The sequence below is a fragment of the Dendropsophus ebraccatus genome, chromosome 3, assembly GCF_027789765.1.
Source record: "Dendropsophus ebraccatus isolate aDenEbr1 chromosome 3, aDenEbr1.pat, whole genome shotgun sequence".
NCBI lineage: Eukaryota > Metazoa > Chordata > Amphibia > Anura > Hylidae > Dendropsophus > Dendropsophus ebraccatus.
Genome location: NC_091456.1, coordinates 82,172,253 through 82,188,093, shown reverse-complemented (window position 1 = coordinate 82,188,093; position 15,841 = coordinate 82,172,253).

The following is a 15,841-nucleotide window of genomic DNA, read 5'->3' as shown; positions in this document are numbered from 1 at the left end:
TTGTTGCAATGGATGGGGCGAAGAGGGGGGGTAAGTATGCCGGTTTAAAATACTTAAATGCACAGGGAGGTATAGAAATAAGTATTAGTTAAGGCCCTATTACACAAAACGAATATTAGCTGTATTCGGACGATATCATCTTGTGTAATAGAAGGCAATGATCAGCTGACATGAACAATGTTGGCTGATCGTTGCTGTTGTTTGTCTTTCAACATTTTGAAAGACAAACGACTAATATAGCAGTGATCTGCTGCCATCGCTCCATGGAACAGGAGCGGCGGCAGAAGAACTCTGCTATCCGTTATGGGTTTCCCGGACGATCAAACGATCATCCGGGCAAGCCCCCCCCCCCAGCAGCTCCCTGTGGCCCCCCATTACTCACCCAGCCGCCGGCAGCAAGCGGGGAAAAGGAGCAAGTGAGCGCTGCCAACGCTCGTTTGCTCCTCTCCATCGCCCTGTGTAATAGAGGCTTTAGAGGTATAGAGATAAGACATCAGTAGTAAACAGTCTGGTGTCTTTAAACATTTTTCAATATTGTTATGTAATAAGTATTTTAGTGCTATCAATAAGTTAATCCAAGTACATCTCTATTAAAATAAATGTCAAATTTTATAGACATGCACATTTTACTCTCCCCACTGTAATTTTTAATAATTCTTTTTTGTCAGCCATAAATGTCTTATCCTCAAGAACGAACATCCTATGCTTATCCTAGAGCAGCATATAAAGAAAGTATTCAGCCATTTAGTCCTAGGTCACATTTCATTTGGATCGTAGCCTAGTTTCCTCAGGGTTTCTTATCCATCTGTGCAGGTTTTTCCTCTTCCAGTGACAGTAAAGACCTATCACAAAAAAAATAAAGTACACTAACATAACAGTTGATATCAGATTATTCATTTTGTTATTTAACAAACACAAAGAGTAAATATTCTTAATTTATTATGTTAAAACTTTAATATTTGAACTACTTTTGTATGAGCTATAATCATTGCTATTATCAATGCTACCACCATGCTCAAAATATAACGATAATGCTGTTATTCTTTTGTTGCAGTAAACTACACTGCTCATCCACACTGAAAAAATGCATTCTGATGGAAATACTGTGTATTAAAATACTGGGAAAAATATCATTGTGCAATTAATATTCTTCACTTGCTGAAGCTTTAAGTACCATGGAACAGTTCTTGTGATATTAAAGCCATTTGCAAATATTGTGTAAGTGCAGTCACGCTGAGATGCATATTTTTAATAAATTATTAAAATAAATCATAATCGAAAACTACGGTTTCTTGTTGGATGCACCACTGTGCAGTGTACCGTCTTTGGTTGTGTTGGCAATTTATTGTGTTACTCTTTCAATTAACTTGTATCCGTTGCAATGTCAATGTGCCATTAGTTCCACTATTTGATCAGCATATTGCATTGTAAATAAATTTTACAAATTACCTAAGTGTTTCATATCCATGATTTATTATTATTGTGAAGTGATGGATGCGATTGTAATGGATAGGAGATAGAAAATATTGAGCTGATTTAATTGATACATTTTAAAAGGGTGATGAGCAGGGAGGAAGTGTTAGGGTACCAGAAAGTTTAAGAAATACTCCAACATTAGGTTAATAAAAAGAACAATTGTGTTAGAAGCATATTATATAGCTGTCAGGACTGTATCTTTGCGGAGCATTATGCGCCCCTCTGCTCGTGCTGTACGGCCGAGAAGGCGCTGATATTCTCTTATTCTGTTCTGTGTTTTGTTTTGCTGTGTCTGAACACTGGTTTATTTGCTCTCTTTGGGAGACACACCCGACTTCACCTGCTGAGTTCTGTCTGGCCATGTCAGGGTTAATCTGTGTTTTGGTTCTGCTGTGACTGACAGGTCTTCCTGCCAGTGGATCTGTCTTGTTCTCAGGTGTCTGTGCTTGGAGATCAGGGGGATGGTCCAATTATGTTCTGGATCAGAACCCTGGCCTCCTATATAACTACCTCAGTCTGGGATATCTTTGCCGGATATTGAGCTTGTCTCTGCCTGGTTCTGTGTTTCTATTCTTGCTCTGTTGATTCTGACCCTGCTTTGCCTTTCTGACCATTCTTGTTTGCTGCCTGCCCCTGACCATACTGCCTGTATATTGACTTTGCCTTCGGATTGTGATTTTGTACTTTTGCTGCCCGTTTGTTGTGACCCGGACTGTTGACCATTCGTTATTGTGTTTTGTCTGTCTGTCTGTCTTGTCCTTGTGTCCCACCTAGCCAGCGCAGGGACTGCCGCCCAGTTGCTCGCCGCCATTTTAGGGCGGATTGTGGCAAATAGGTAGAGGACAGTGGGCGGGGCTGAGCTTAGGGCTCACTGTTTGTCTTGTCCTGCTGTCCGGTTCCTAACAGAATAACCGGCCATATTTTTTTTTTTTTTTTTTTTTTTTTTTTTTCTCTCTCTCCACCTTGCTATGGACCCCATGAAAGCTCTGGTTGAGCAAATGCAAAGTCTCAACCAGCTTGTTCTGGACCTTACGCAACGGGTGCAGCAGGTAGAGTCTTTCCTGGGCCAAAATGCCATGCTATCTGCTGCTGTTCCCCCAGAACCTCCAGTGCAGCTTCCTGATAGGTTCAAAGGCGAAAGAAAGGCCTTTCGAATCTTTAGAGAGGGATGTAAGTTGTTTTTCAGACTTTGTCCCCGGTCCTCTGGGGATGAGAGCCAGAGAGTGGGCATCATTATGTCACTCTTACAAGGACCTCCGCAGGAGTGGGCTTTTTCTTTGCCTCCAGATGCCACTGAGTTATCTTCTGTGGATCAGTTTTTCTCTGCATTGGAGTTACTCTATGATGACCCTGACAGGGCAGCAGCAGCTGAGAGGCAGTTGACTACTTTGAGACAGGGCAAGCGACCGGTGGAGGAGTATTGTGCTGAGTTCCGCCAGTGGTGCGTTCCATCCGGATGGAATGATCCTGCACTTAGATGCAAGTTTAAGCAGGGGTTGTCTGATGGCATTAAGGATGCCTGGACAGGGCATCCAGAACCTTCCACCCTTAAGCAGGCCATGAATTTGGCTATTCGTATAGACCGCAGGCTCCGTGACAGACATAGGGAGAAAGTAGACTCTGACTCTTCTAAACAATCTGTCTCCTATTCTGTCAAAACCCCTCTTGTTACCCCTACTATTCCTGAGGACGAGCCCATGCAGCTGGGACTATTAGATGCCAAGACCAGGCGAGAACACCGGAGACACAACGGTCTATGTTACTACTGTGGTGACAGTGGCCATTTCATCAGTTTCTGCCACAAGCGGCCCAAGCGGCAAGAAAACCTGCACCCAGATCATCGGCGTCCAGGTGACTCCCAGGAAGGTCACTTGGGCGCACAGGTACCCTCCGGCGAAATTAATATTTCTAGTTCTGTTGTACCTGATTTGCCTGTATCTGATGTGAATTTAATATGTTGTTCTGCTCGTCCTGTCAGTAAGCCTGTTCTCCATGCCATGGACTCGTCTTCTGATGAATGGGAGTCAGATGGCAATCTTCTAAGTGAGGTTGAGTCCTGTGAGGGTCCTGAGGCCCCTCATAAAAGGGGGGGTACTGTCAGGACTGTATCTTTGCGGAGCATTATGCGCCCCTCTGCTCGTGCTGTACGGCCGAGAAGGCGCTGATATTCTCTTATTCTGTTCTGTGTTTTGTTTTGCTGTGTCTGAACACTGGTTTATTTGCTCTCTTTGGGAGACACACCCGACTTCACCTGCTGAGTTCTGTCTGGCCATGTCAGGGTTAATCTGTGTTTTGGTTCTGCTGTGACTGACAGGTCTTCCTGCCAGTGGATCTGTCTTGTTCTCAGGTGTCTGTGCTTGGAGATCAGGGGGATGGTCCAATTATGTTCTGGATCAGAACCCTGGCCTCCTATATAACTACCTCAGTCTGGGATATCTTTGCCGGATATTGAGCTTGTCTCTGCCTGGTTCTGTGTTTCTATTCTTGCTCTGTTGATTCTGACCCTGCTTTGCCTTTCTGACCATTCTTGTTTGCTGCCTGCCCCTGACCATACTGCCTGTATATTGACTTTGCCTTCGGATTGTGATTTTGTACTTTTGCTGCCCGTTTGTTGTGACCCGGACTGTTGACCATTCGTTATTGTGTTTTGTCTGTCTGTCTGTCTTGTCCTTGTGTCCCACCTAGCCAGCGCAGGGACTGCCGCCCAGTTGCTCGCCGCCATTTTAGGGCGGATTGTGGCAAATAGGTAGAGGACAGTGGGCGGGGCTGAGCTTAGGGCTCACTGTTTGTCTTGTCCTGCTGTCCGGTTCCTAACAATAGCTTACCTGTCTGTTAGTTCTAAAACTACCAAAATCCATTTTTTTTTAATATGTACAGTATGTAATGCTCTCCCCTACCAAGTCCTCTCACTACTTTCAGGTTGGGCAGCTGCTCTGTACTACAATTCCCAGAATGCATTGCTTTTTATCAGCTCTCCTTCTCACCCTGCCTACTTCTTTCCGACAGAAACCCTTTCCACCCAGAGATGTTGTTGAACTTCAGAAAAGTGTCCAAAAGCTCTGAATTCAACTCCCGGCATCTGGAGAAATTTAATGATAAACTAGGGCTGCATCCTGGACACTTCTCTGAAGTTCACGTAATATTATATACTGAGAGAGAAACAGAAGAAGAGAGACAGAAATATGATGATGATGTAGGCTAGAGGGTCTGATTAGAGCTGGGATGTTGGCTTTATAGGTTCAGTACTATAATCTCTGTATGATGTGCAATGAGATGATGGCTAGAACCTTTCTAGTGTATGAAGCTACTGTTCCGGGCATATCTTTATCATTGCTCATGTTATACTGGAAGTCGTATATTTATTTACTACATACTTTAGTAGCAGGTTTTACAATGTGGTTTATTGTTAGTTTATTATAAATTCCTGCAACAGGCACTACCCTAGACCATTAGGTTTCTGACCTACTTTAAAATACTGACCTCTATAGACCAGCCTTGTTGTCTAGATTCCCAGGGATTGAGGATTGGTTACAGACATTAACACTGTCATTTGGACTACCAAATGTTCCTTAGAAACCTGGATACTGTTTAATACTATTTGTCATGTGGCCCTGTAACTAAAGCTCCTTTATAGCCCAGGTAGATACCTGCTATGCTCACTAGCCACAAAGGTTTAGAAGGAACACCAGAACTGCAGATAAAAATGATGTCTGGCTTCCTGTGAGTGCCCATGCTTCTTCATAGTTTGCACTCTACTTTGTATTGCTGTTAAATTAGTAGAAGATGTGCAAGGTCCTACAACATTGTCTCATTGAAATGAACAGGGCAATGCTGCAGTTCCTTGCACTACTGCTACCGATAGTATAGTGATGCCAGGACTATCACATGTACACATTAAAGTGGCAACTGTGCTCAAAGGAGCACTATGGTCTGTTTAACCAGGGAGTACCAGAGGTCAGACCCTGCCTGGTTAGACCCTGCCTATAGCTTAAATTACTAAATAACTAGTTTATTATGGCGCTGTTCTTCTAATAAATTGTGCTGCTGTCAATTAAATACATTTTGCGACTATCCCCCTTAACAAATTGTGTCGACTGTGTCCCTGACAATACTAAACTGTCCCAGCTCCTGCACTGTTCCACCTCAGGCCTGATCTAGGCCTCTTCTGGCCTGTGCTCACAGTACCTGGAGATATCTGAATGATGTAGCAGTGCAAGTTTTTGGCCAATACTCCGGAAGTTGTTTGCACAACTCCGGAAGCTTGCCTTAGGGTCCTATTAGACAAAGCAATTTTTAAAGATTAACAAATGACAAATAGTCGCAAACGAGGTCGTTTATTATTAACCTGAAATCATTCACATTACACAGAATGATATTCGTTAGCTACGAACGTTACTATGATTGTTACTATGATCGTTTACTCCATTTGATCCCAGCAATAGAATGGACAATGTGCAATTACACTGAACTTTTAGTGAACATATGCGGAACTACAGTGAACAAATGTGGAATTACAGCAAATAATAAGCGGACGATTAACAATGATTTTAGGATCAGATCTAAATCAACAATCAACGATACACAATTTTTTTTTATTGTTTTCTGTTATTACACAGAATGATTATTGTTTTAATCTGAACAATTTTTAACACGATAATCATCCCATGTAATAGTTTTTTTTTTTGTTTTTGTTTTTTTTAAACCACAAAGTCAGGGCTGCCTATTGATTTGATACGTCCTGTGTGTAGATCTGTGTGTAGATCTGTGTGTAGATCATTGCAATCAACTACACATTATGCACACACAAAGAAATTGTTAGCAGTTGGAACTACTCCTAGTAAAATCCTGATGGTGTGAAGAGTGATTAAGAAATAAATGTGGTACAGCTGATACAATACAATAATACAATGGCACTCAGCTGAAAACAAATAAGTCCATTTAAGTATAGTTATTGCAGAGAAAGAATGCAGCTGCACCTGCGATTTTCTTTTATTCAATGCAAGCCATAGTCACTCTTACAATATACTTCATGCCTTATGTTCTATTTTCAACCAAGTATATTATCATAACTTAACGTTAATAGTGGCTATACATAAATAAAGCTCCAATGATTCTAGTCATACCTTTAATTAAAACATTGTGTCATTATGTCTAAACTTATCTAAAGATATCATGGCATGACCTGAAGGATGCAATGCCATAAATAACAATATAAATGAGTCTATTTATTCATTCAAGTTGAAAGTTACAAATAAAATTTTGGGTATTCATTTAACTTTCTATATAGCCTTTGGGCCTCATTGTCAGATATTCTTCCCTTCATTTCATAACTGCAATTATATTATTTATTGTTAATGAAGCTTAATAAAAGTTATGTTTTATTAACACAGTTATGTGCAATTCTCAACCTCTTCTTTTCCATTTGTTTAAATAATTCTATAATAATTTAAAACATTCTTAAATTGGTGGGAAACAGATTTCTTTATATCCATGCATGACAATAAAAAAAATATTGCCCTTTTAAAACCCATCGATTTTAAATATTTCTATTTTTAAAAAATCATAGCATGTTAGTACAGTATCAAGTAAAGCCTAAAGAATATCTATGAACAATACTGAACGGAAGCATGCAACACATGTCACGGCTGCGGCGGTGCCCCGTGCTTTAGGCTGGCGTCACACCTGTTCCCGGCGGATGCCGAACCCACGTGCAGGGGCTAAGCACTGCCGTACCTTCAGCCCTTCAGGGCGTCTTATCTCTCCGTGCACCTGTTTGCTCTCCTCACTGCCGATGCATGTGCCCCTGTGCCGCTCAATGAGATTTAAAGGGGAAGTACGTTATGCACCAAGCACCCTCTCTATAAATGCTGCACGTCCCCCTTTTTGAAGACCCTGCATGCTTAACCTAAGTTTGTGTTCCCAGCTATCCTGCCCATGATTCCTGCCCATGGTTCTTGCTGTAGTTGCTTTCCGTGACACCAGCCTGTGACTCCTGCCCGTGACTCTTGCCTTGGTTCCAGCCAAGTGTCTCTAGCTGCACCTTGCCCGCCACCGCTAGCAAGCAAAGTCAGGGTAGCAACCTGGGGGTTGCCTGCCACAGCACTTCCAACCCACCTTGCAGTGGGCTCTGGTGAGGACAAGCATCCTTTTAGACTATGCTTAGACTTCGTTACACCACTGTGGCATCTGGATGTTCTGGTCACTTCCAACCTCCAAGCCTTCCTGAGAGAGTTCCAATATGCATTTGAGGAGCCAGCATGAGCATCTTCTGTGGGGGAAATCAAGGGACTAGCACTAAGAGATAGAGTGGACCGGCACTACCAATAACAACACGCTTCTGCAGCAAATCATATACACACAGGGTACTTTTCCTGATAGACAGGCAGTAACTCCATATAATTCTATAACATTAACCCCTTAAGGACTGAGCCTGAAATAGCCTTAAGGACCGAGACACATTTTATGAATATGACCTGTGTCACTTTATTCATTAATAACTTGGGAGTGCTTTCATCTATCTGGCTGATTCTGAGATTGTTTTCTCGTAACATATGGTACTTTACATTTCTGGTAAACGGCAGTCAAAACTTATAAGGGATCTTTATGAAAAAAAAAACAAAATAACGTGAAAAATTGTGAAAAAATGCATTTTTCCAACTTGGAAACTTTTCTGCTTATTCAGAAAATGGTTATGCCACATAAATTATAAATTAACTAGAATTAGCAACATGTCTACTTTATGTTGGCAGCACTTATTGAACTATCTTTCCTTTTTTTTTTTTTTTTTTTTTTGCAATAGAAAGATTAAAACATTAGCATCAATTTTCTAAATTTTCAGTAAAATTTCAAAATCAGATATTTTTAGTGACCTGTTCATGGTTGGGTATTTGAGGGGACTGTATGTTAGAAATACCCACAAAGCACCTCATTTCAGAAACTGCACCCACAAACTTTGCAAAAGCATATCCAGAAAGTTTTTTAACCCTTTAGGGGAGTCACAGAAATAAAAGCTAAGTGTGTAAGAAATTTGAATTTTTTTATTTTCTGCGCAGAGATTTTATTGTAATCCAATATCTTTCATAATTGTAAACCTATTACCAGAGAAATGTACCCCAAAATTAACTGCCACGTTTCTGCAGTTTATAGAAAACCCCCATCTGTGGCCCTAATGCGCTATTTGACGCAACCACAAGCCTCAGATATAAAGGAGCGCCAAAGTTAATTATATTTGGTCATTTTTGACTGTACCAATTAAGGTTGGCAGAGGCTCTGTGGTGCCAAAACATAAAAACACCCCTAAAGGGACACCATTTAGAAAACTACACCCCTCGAGGAATATTATGAGGGATGCGGTGAGCATTTGGACCCCACAGATGCTTCACAGGCGTAAAAAAGGAAAAAATATTTTTTTTACACTAAAACGTTGTTCTAGCCTTCATTTTTCATTTTTACAAGGGGATAAAAGAAAAAAAAAAACACAAAACGTGTAGCGCAATTTCTCCCGAGTTCATAAATACCCTACATGTGGACATAAAGTGCCAAGGGGGTGCAGGATGAGCCTCCAAAGGGAAGGAGCGCCAATTGGCCTTTGGAAGCTGAATTTCACTGGAATGGATTTCAAGGGCCATGTTGGGTTTACAAAGCCCTCGTGCTGCCAAAACACTGGACACCCCCCACAAGTAACCCCATTCAGAAAAACGAAACCCCTCAAGGAATCTAACAAGGGGTGCAGTGAGCAAATGGACCCCACTGGTGACTGGCACAAATGTGGAACAATGTGACGTGAAAGGGAAAATTTTATTTTTTCACTTTCACGGCACAAATGTGCCCGTCATCTAGGGGTTCATATCCTCATTGCACCCCTTGTTAGATTCTTTGAGGGATGTAGTTTCCAGAATTGGGTTATTTGTAGGGGTTTTTCACTGTCTTGGCAGCACAAGGGTTCTGTAAATGGGACATGGCGTTCATCATCCATTCTGGCCAAATCCAGACTCCAAAACCCAAATGGCGCTCCTTCCCTTTGGAGGCTTGCCCTTTGCTAACATGGCACTTTATGTCCACATGTGGGGTATTTACGGACTCAGGGGAAATTGCTCTACACATTTTTTGAGTTTTTTTCTCTTTTAACACCTTGTGAAAATGAAAAAAATTCAGGCTAAACAAACATTATAGTGTAAAAAATGTAATATTTCATTTTCACGCCACATTGTTCCACATTTGTGCCCATCACCAGTGGGGTCCATATGCTCACTACATCCGTTGTTACATTCCCTGAGGGGTGTCGTTTCCATAATGGGGACACTTGTGGGGGGTTTCAACTGTCTAGGCAACACAGAGGTCTTTTAAATGCAACAAGGCCCTTGAAATCCATTGCAGCCAAATCCAGCCTCCAAAAGCCAAATGGCTTTGCTTCCCTTGGGAGGCTTACCCTGCAGCCGCATGGCGATTTATGTCAACATGTGGGGTATTTTCGTACTTAGGGGAAATTGCTCTACATATTTTGTGGTTTTTTTTAATCTTTTAACCCCTTGTGAAAATGAAAAAATCAAGACAAGCTCAATGATTTAGTGTAAAAATTAAAAAAAAATTATACTAAATGTTGGTCTAGCATAGATTTTTTAAATTTCCACAAGGAGTTAAAAAAGAAAATGAACACAAAACGTGTAGAGTAATTTCCCCTGAATACGAAAATACCCCACATGTGGACAAAATGTGCCATATGGGCACAGGGCAAGCCACCAAAGGGACAGAGCGCTATTTAGAGTCTGGAATGGAGGATGGAGGCCATGTCGAAATTACAAAACCCCTGTGCTGCCAGGACAGTAGAAACCCGCCCACAAATGACCACATTCTGGAAAAGACACCCCTCAAGGAATCTAACAAGGAGTGCAGTAAGAATATGGACCCCACTGGTGACGGGCACATTTTTAGAACATGTGCTGTGGAAAAAAAAAATCATTTTCACGGCACAAATGTGAAAGGGGACATATCCCTGCTGCACCCCTTGTTAGATTCCTTAGGGGGTGTACTTTTCAGAATGGGGTCACTTGTAGGGGGTTTCTACTGTCCTAGTAGCACGAGGGCTTTGTAATTGCATCATGGCAAGCCTCTAATGGGAATGGCGGCCATACCTATTTAATTGGGGCAAAAAGACAATTTTTTATTTATTTGGCTGGTTTTACGCCAATTATTAGTTTATAAGGTTAAAAAGGACTGGAGTCCATCAAATTCAACCTGTGTTGATCCAGAGGAAGGCAAAAAAAACCTTGTGAGGCACACGACAGTAGCCTCATCACAGGGAAAAAATTGCTTCCAGACTCCATAATGGCAATCAGGATAATCCCTGGATCAACGTGACCCCTGAAATAAAAATAAGGGAAAAAATTTTGAAAATGTAGAACTTCAGTGACTTGTGGTATGCCTTGAAGCGATCCTTTGTGCAGAGGCCGGGGTGTTCAGGACAGGTGTCACACTGGAACATGGTGTCCTTCCTGATCTTCTGGGGTCTCAAATTTTGCAGTGTGCAGGACGTCACCTGGAAAATGTTGCCCTGGTGCGATACGGGGTCCTTCATATCCAGAAGCGCTGGGTCTGCTCCATGGCTGCTAAATATTATTACTGCTTCTGATATTTTCGGATCGTGCCACAAGCTACAGTAGCTCGGGCAGCGAGGGACCGGAAGAGGGGGATGCTGGTATAAAAGTTATCCTCGTACAGGTGGTAACCTTTATCCAGCAGTGGGAAGATCAGTTCCTAAACGATATTCCCATTAACTCCGAGGATGGGGGGGCATCTGGGGGCTGAATTCGGGTGTCCCTACCCTTATACACTTTATGGCTGGGTTCACACTATGTATATTTGAGGCTGTATTTGTTCCTCATGTCAGGTCCTCATAGCAACCAAAACCAGGAGTGGATTGAAAACACAGAAAGGATCTGTCCACACAATGTTGAAATTGAGTGGATGGCCGCCATATAACGGTAAATAACTTCCATTATTTCAATACAACAGCCGTTGTTTTAAAATAACAGCACATATTTGCCATTAAATGACGGCCATCCCCTCAATTACAACATTATGTGAACATAGCCTTTCTGTGTTTTCAATCCACTCCTTGTTTTGGTTGCTATACAGCCTCAAACATACAGCCTCAAATATACGTAGTGTGAACATAGCCTAAGGCTGGGTTCACACTATGTATATTTGAGGCTGTATTTGTGAGGCTGTATAGCAACCAAAACCAGGAGTGGATTGAAAACACAGAAAGGCTCTGTTCACATAATGTTGTAATTGAGTGGATGGCCATCATTTAATGGCAAATATTTGCTGTTATTTTAAAACAACGGCTGTGGTATTGAAATAATGGCCGTTATTTACTGTTATATGGCGGCCATCCACTCAATTTCAACATTGTGTGAACAGATCCTTTCTGTGTTTTCAATCCACTCCTGGTTTTGGTTGCTATTAGGACCTGACATGAGGACCAAATACTGCCTGAAATATACATAGTGTGAACCCAGCCTAAGGGTGCGTGCACACTGTGGAATGGCGACGGATAACCCTTTATGCATTCCACAGCTGGCACCCGCCAGCGGACTGATGCAGGCACGCGTCTCCGCCCATGTCATAGTCTCCGTTCTTTGCACGGGCGGATTCCACCCTCTGTCCAAACAATGAACGTGTTCATTCTTTGGAAGGACGACAGAATCTGCCCGTGAATAACATGAAGTCTATGACATGGGCATGGACGTGCCTGCATCAGTCCGCTGGCGGGTGCCAGCTGAGGAATGCACAAAGGGGTATCCTTCACCATTCCACAGTGTGCACGTACACTAAGGCTATGTTCACACTACGTAAAACTATGGCCGTAGTTCTCGCCGCAGAACTACGGCCGTAGTTTTGCTGTGTGTGACATAGCTTTATGTTGAATGGCATCCCGGCCGGAGCGTACACACATGGTACACGCTCCGGACGGGAGCCCATGCAGCCCTGGAACAAAACTGACATGTCAGTTTTCTGCGGACGGAATTCAGTGAATTCCGGCTGCAGAAAGCCCTGTCAGTTCACACAGTGAAGCAAGCGGCTCCGGCCACTTGCTTCACTGTGTGCTATGGGGAGCTCCGATGCGGGCGCGCTGATGCGCCCGCATCAGAGCTCTGCGACCGGACGGATCATCCGGCCGGTACTTAAGTACTGGCCGCGATGATCCGGGCACAGACCGTCCGTTCCGTGACCCGACAGGGGTCACGGAACGGCCGGTCTGTTGCGTAGTGTGAACATAGCCTAAATCTGTAAGTATACCCTGAGGTACTCTCACAGAGTTTGTAGAATTTCACGCCATACCGTTTCTCTTATTGAGAAGGTACTGGCAGAAAAGACGTGTCTGGGGGGCAGCATACGCTAAGCTACTCCCAGACATGTCACTGGATGATGATGATGGGGATGAATTGTGGAAAAAAGGATCCCCTCCATTCATTCTCACTGTCTGTTTCGGTGTCAGAGGCAATAATAGCGTATGCCTCCACCGCCGAAAACACCCTGGGGGCCATTTTTATATGGGGATTGGTATATGGGGTATGTAAATGTGTAGTGGTGTAGTGTAAAACTTTATTTCATGTAGTGTAGTGTTTTTTACATCTTTTTTTTACAGTAAGAAAAAAAAAACCTACACCAAGAAAGGAGTGGCTGTAAAAAAAAAAAATGTAAAAAAAACTACATTACACTACACTAAATGAAATAAAGTTTTACACTACACCACTACACATTTACATACCCCATATACCAATCCCCATATAAAAATGGCCCCCAGGGTGTTTTCGGCGGCAGAGGCATATACTTTCATTGCCTCTGACACCGAAACAGCCGACGAGCAGAGATGGTCTGCTATACATTATAGAAGGCCATCTTCCCCGATCGCTGTGTGTGTACACACATCGATCGGGGAAACCACGGGCGTAAATGTACGCCTGTTTGCGTTAAGGCACGGGATTCTGGGGCGTACAGGGGTTAAGAAAAGTTCAGAGACACTCACCGCATGAAGTCTCCTTTATTGGAAAAACATTATAAAACCAGAGTTGCTAGCAGACGGCAAGGACGCCATGTGGGCAGTACAATTCTGTATTCCTAAAGTAAAAAGACAGTTGCACTCACCAATGTAGTCTTCTCAAGCTTTATTCTTATTATAAAAGCATGGACATGGTGCAGACATAGAGTGAGCAGACGCTAAGTGAAAGGAGTGGTGACAGTCTGTTTCACGCCCACGGCGCTTCTACGGTTTGAAACAGACTGTCACCACTCCTTTCACTTAGCGTCTGCTCACTCTATGTCCGCACCATGTCCATGCTTTTATAATAAAAATAAAGCTTGAGAAGACTAAATTGGTGAGTGCAACTGTCTTTTTACTTTAGAACATATGTTTGTGCGCTTTTCCAGTTAGCACGACCTGTCAACAGTTATACTCCGACTGAGACCAGTATACAGCTATACCCACAGTTTACACCAGTAGTGCCGCTGCCTTCTACATGTGCATGCACAATTCTGTATTTCGATCGCAGAACTCAACTGGAATAATACTGCCCTAGTCGCCACTTTCAAGAAGGATGTTTCCAGTTGAGTGAAAAATGTGTTTTACAGCCAGGACCTTCTATCCTCATTGAACGACTTGATCCTCCCAGCTCGAAATTGACGTTCCCTTCTCCGAGAGAAGGAGGAATTCCATCAAGAATGCTTGGTGGTCCGTCCTCACTGCACCTTCTAGCTGATACCACCATTCCAAAATCCACCCTCTTCCTCTCTCCAGCCAGAGTCCGAGGAGCCAATGCAGGTGGAGAGAGTTCGCCTGATCCCTGTGGAGAGAACTCGTCGTCGGGAGCAGAACTTGTGCATTTATTGTGCCAGCCCGACCACTTCCGCCTGAGCTGCCGCCGGACTGCATTGAGCACATTCCTGCAGCCAATACTTCTTTATCAACTGCAGGAACGTGCTGAATGCAGCCCAGGGGCTGGCAGTTTATGCAACACGGTGTGAACATAACCTAAATGTGCTCTACACCAGCATATCTTTTAAATTTCTGTACCTTCTTAAATTAACTAATGGCCTCTTCTCCATAGCATTCAGAAAAAAATAATATTTAATCAAACACCTTACCTCACTCATGACAGAGGACTAACTGAACGGTTGGCATAGAGACTGTACCCCAGGGAAGATTTCAAGAGAACATATAAAAAAGCCTACAAACAACAATGTAAAAGTTTTTTTTTTTATTTAGGAAACATTCACAGGGTAAACCTTCAGATAAGAACAATAAGAAAACCTGCATTCCCTTCTCCTTGAAGTTCAGCCCTGTAGTCAGCATTAATCATAAGGTGATCTGCAAGCACTGGGACTTCATTAACCCCTTCATGACTGAGGTCATTGGTACCTAGATGTCCAGGTCAAATTAATGCAATGTTCCTCCTCGTCTTCTAATAGCCATTGCACTTTTAATTTTCCACCTAAAGGGCTGGTTGGGAAGTCATGTTTTGGGCCATGAGCTCTACTTTTTATTGGTATCATATTGGTGTAAGAGAAAAATTTTGATTGTTTTTATAATTTTTTTTCTAATATATTATTTTAAAAATCAACAATCCTGGTGTTTGTTTTTTTTTCTCACTTTTCATTCATGGTGTTCACCATGCGAAAAAGATCTTGTTACATTTCAATAGATTGGACAATTGTGCATGCTATGATATGTAATTTGTTTTTTGTTTTTTTATATTTGTATTTGTATAATGGTAAAGGCGGTAATAAATTGTTATTAGGGCATTTTAATTAGTGTTTTCTTTTTTCAAATATGGTTTTAGAGTATTTTCAGCGATCTGTACAGAGAGTCTGCCTGAGAGCAGACTCTATCTAGAGATCGCCGATTCGACAGAATGGAGGTAAGTGGCTTACCCCCACCTGCTGATACAAGTGATCAGGACCCCCAGCAGTCCCAACTACCTTAAACACTGCAATCACTGTGCATTGCGGCATTTAAGGGAGTTAATGACAGGCAGCTGCGGGACTGTGCTTGTCTGTCATTCCCGGGTCTGGGCCCTGCACATATTGCAACCCCTTCACAGCCATGAATGTTTATATACGTTCCTGCTGCACGGGGAATGTGCAGCAGGAAGGTATATAGCTGTATGGCTGACGTGGAGGCTGCAAAGACAATTTAGGGAGAACACAAAACTGGCTGAATAAAATTATTGCAAAAGGTAATTACAGGTGTAGACATTGAAAATGGTGTAATCCCTTCTATCCATGCAGAACTGTTAGTTTAGGAGGAGTGAAAAATGAAAAGTCAATTACAGTGGTACCATGGGTTAAAAGTAACTTGGTTTAA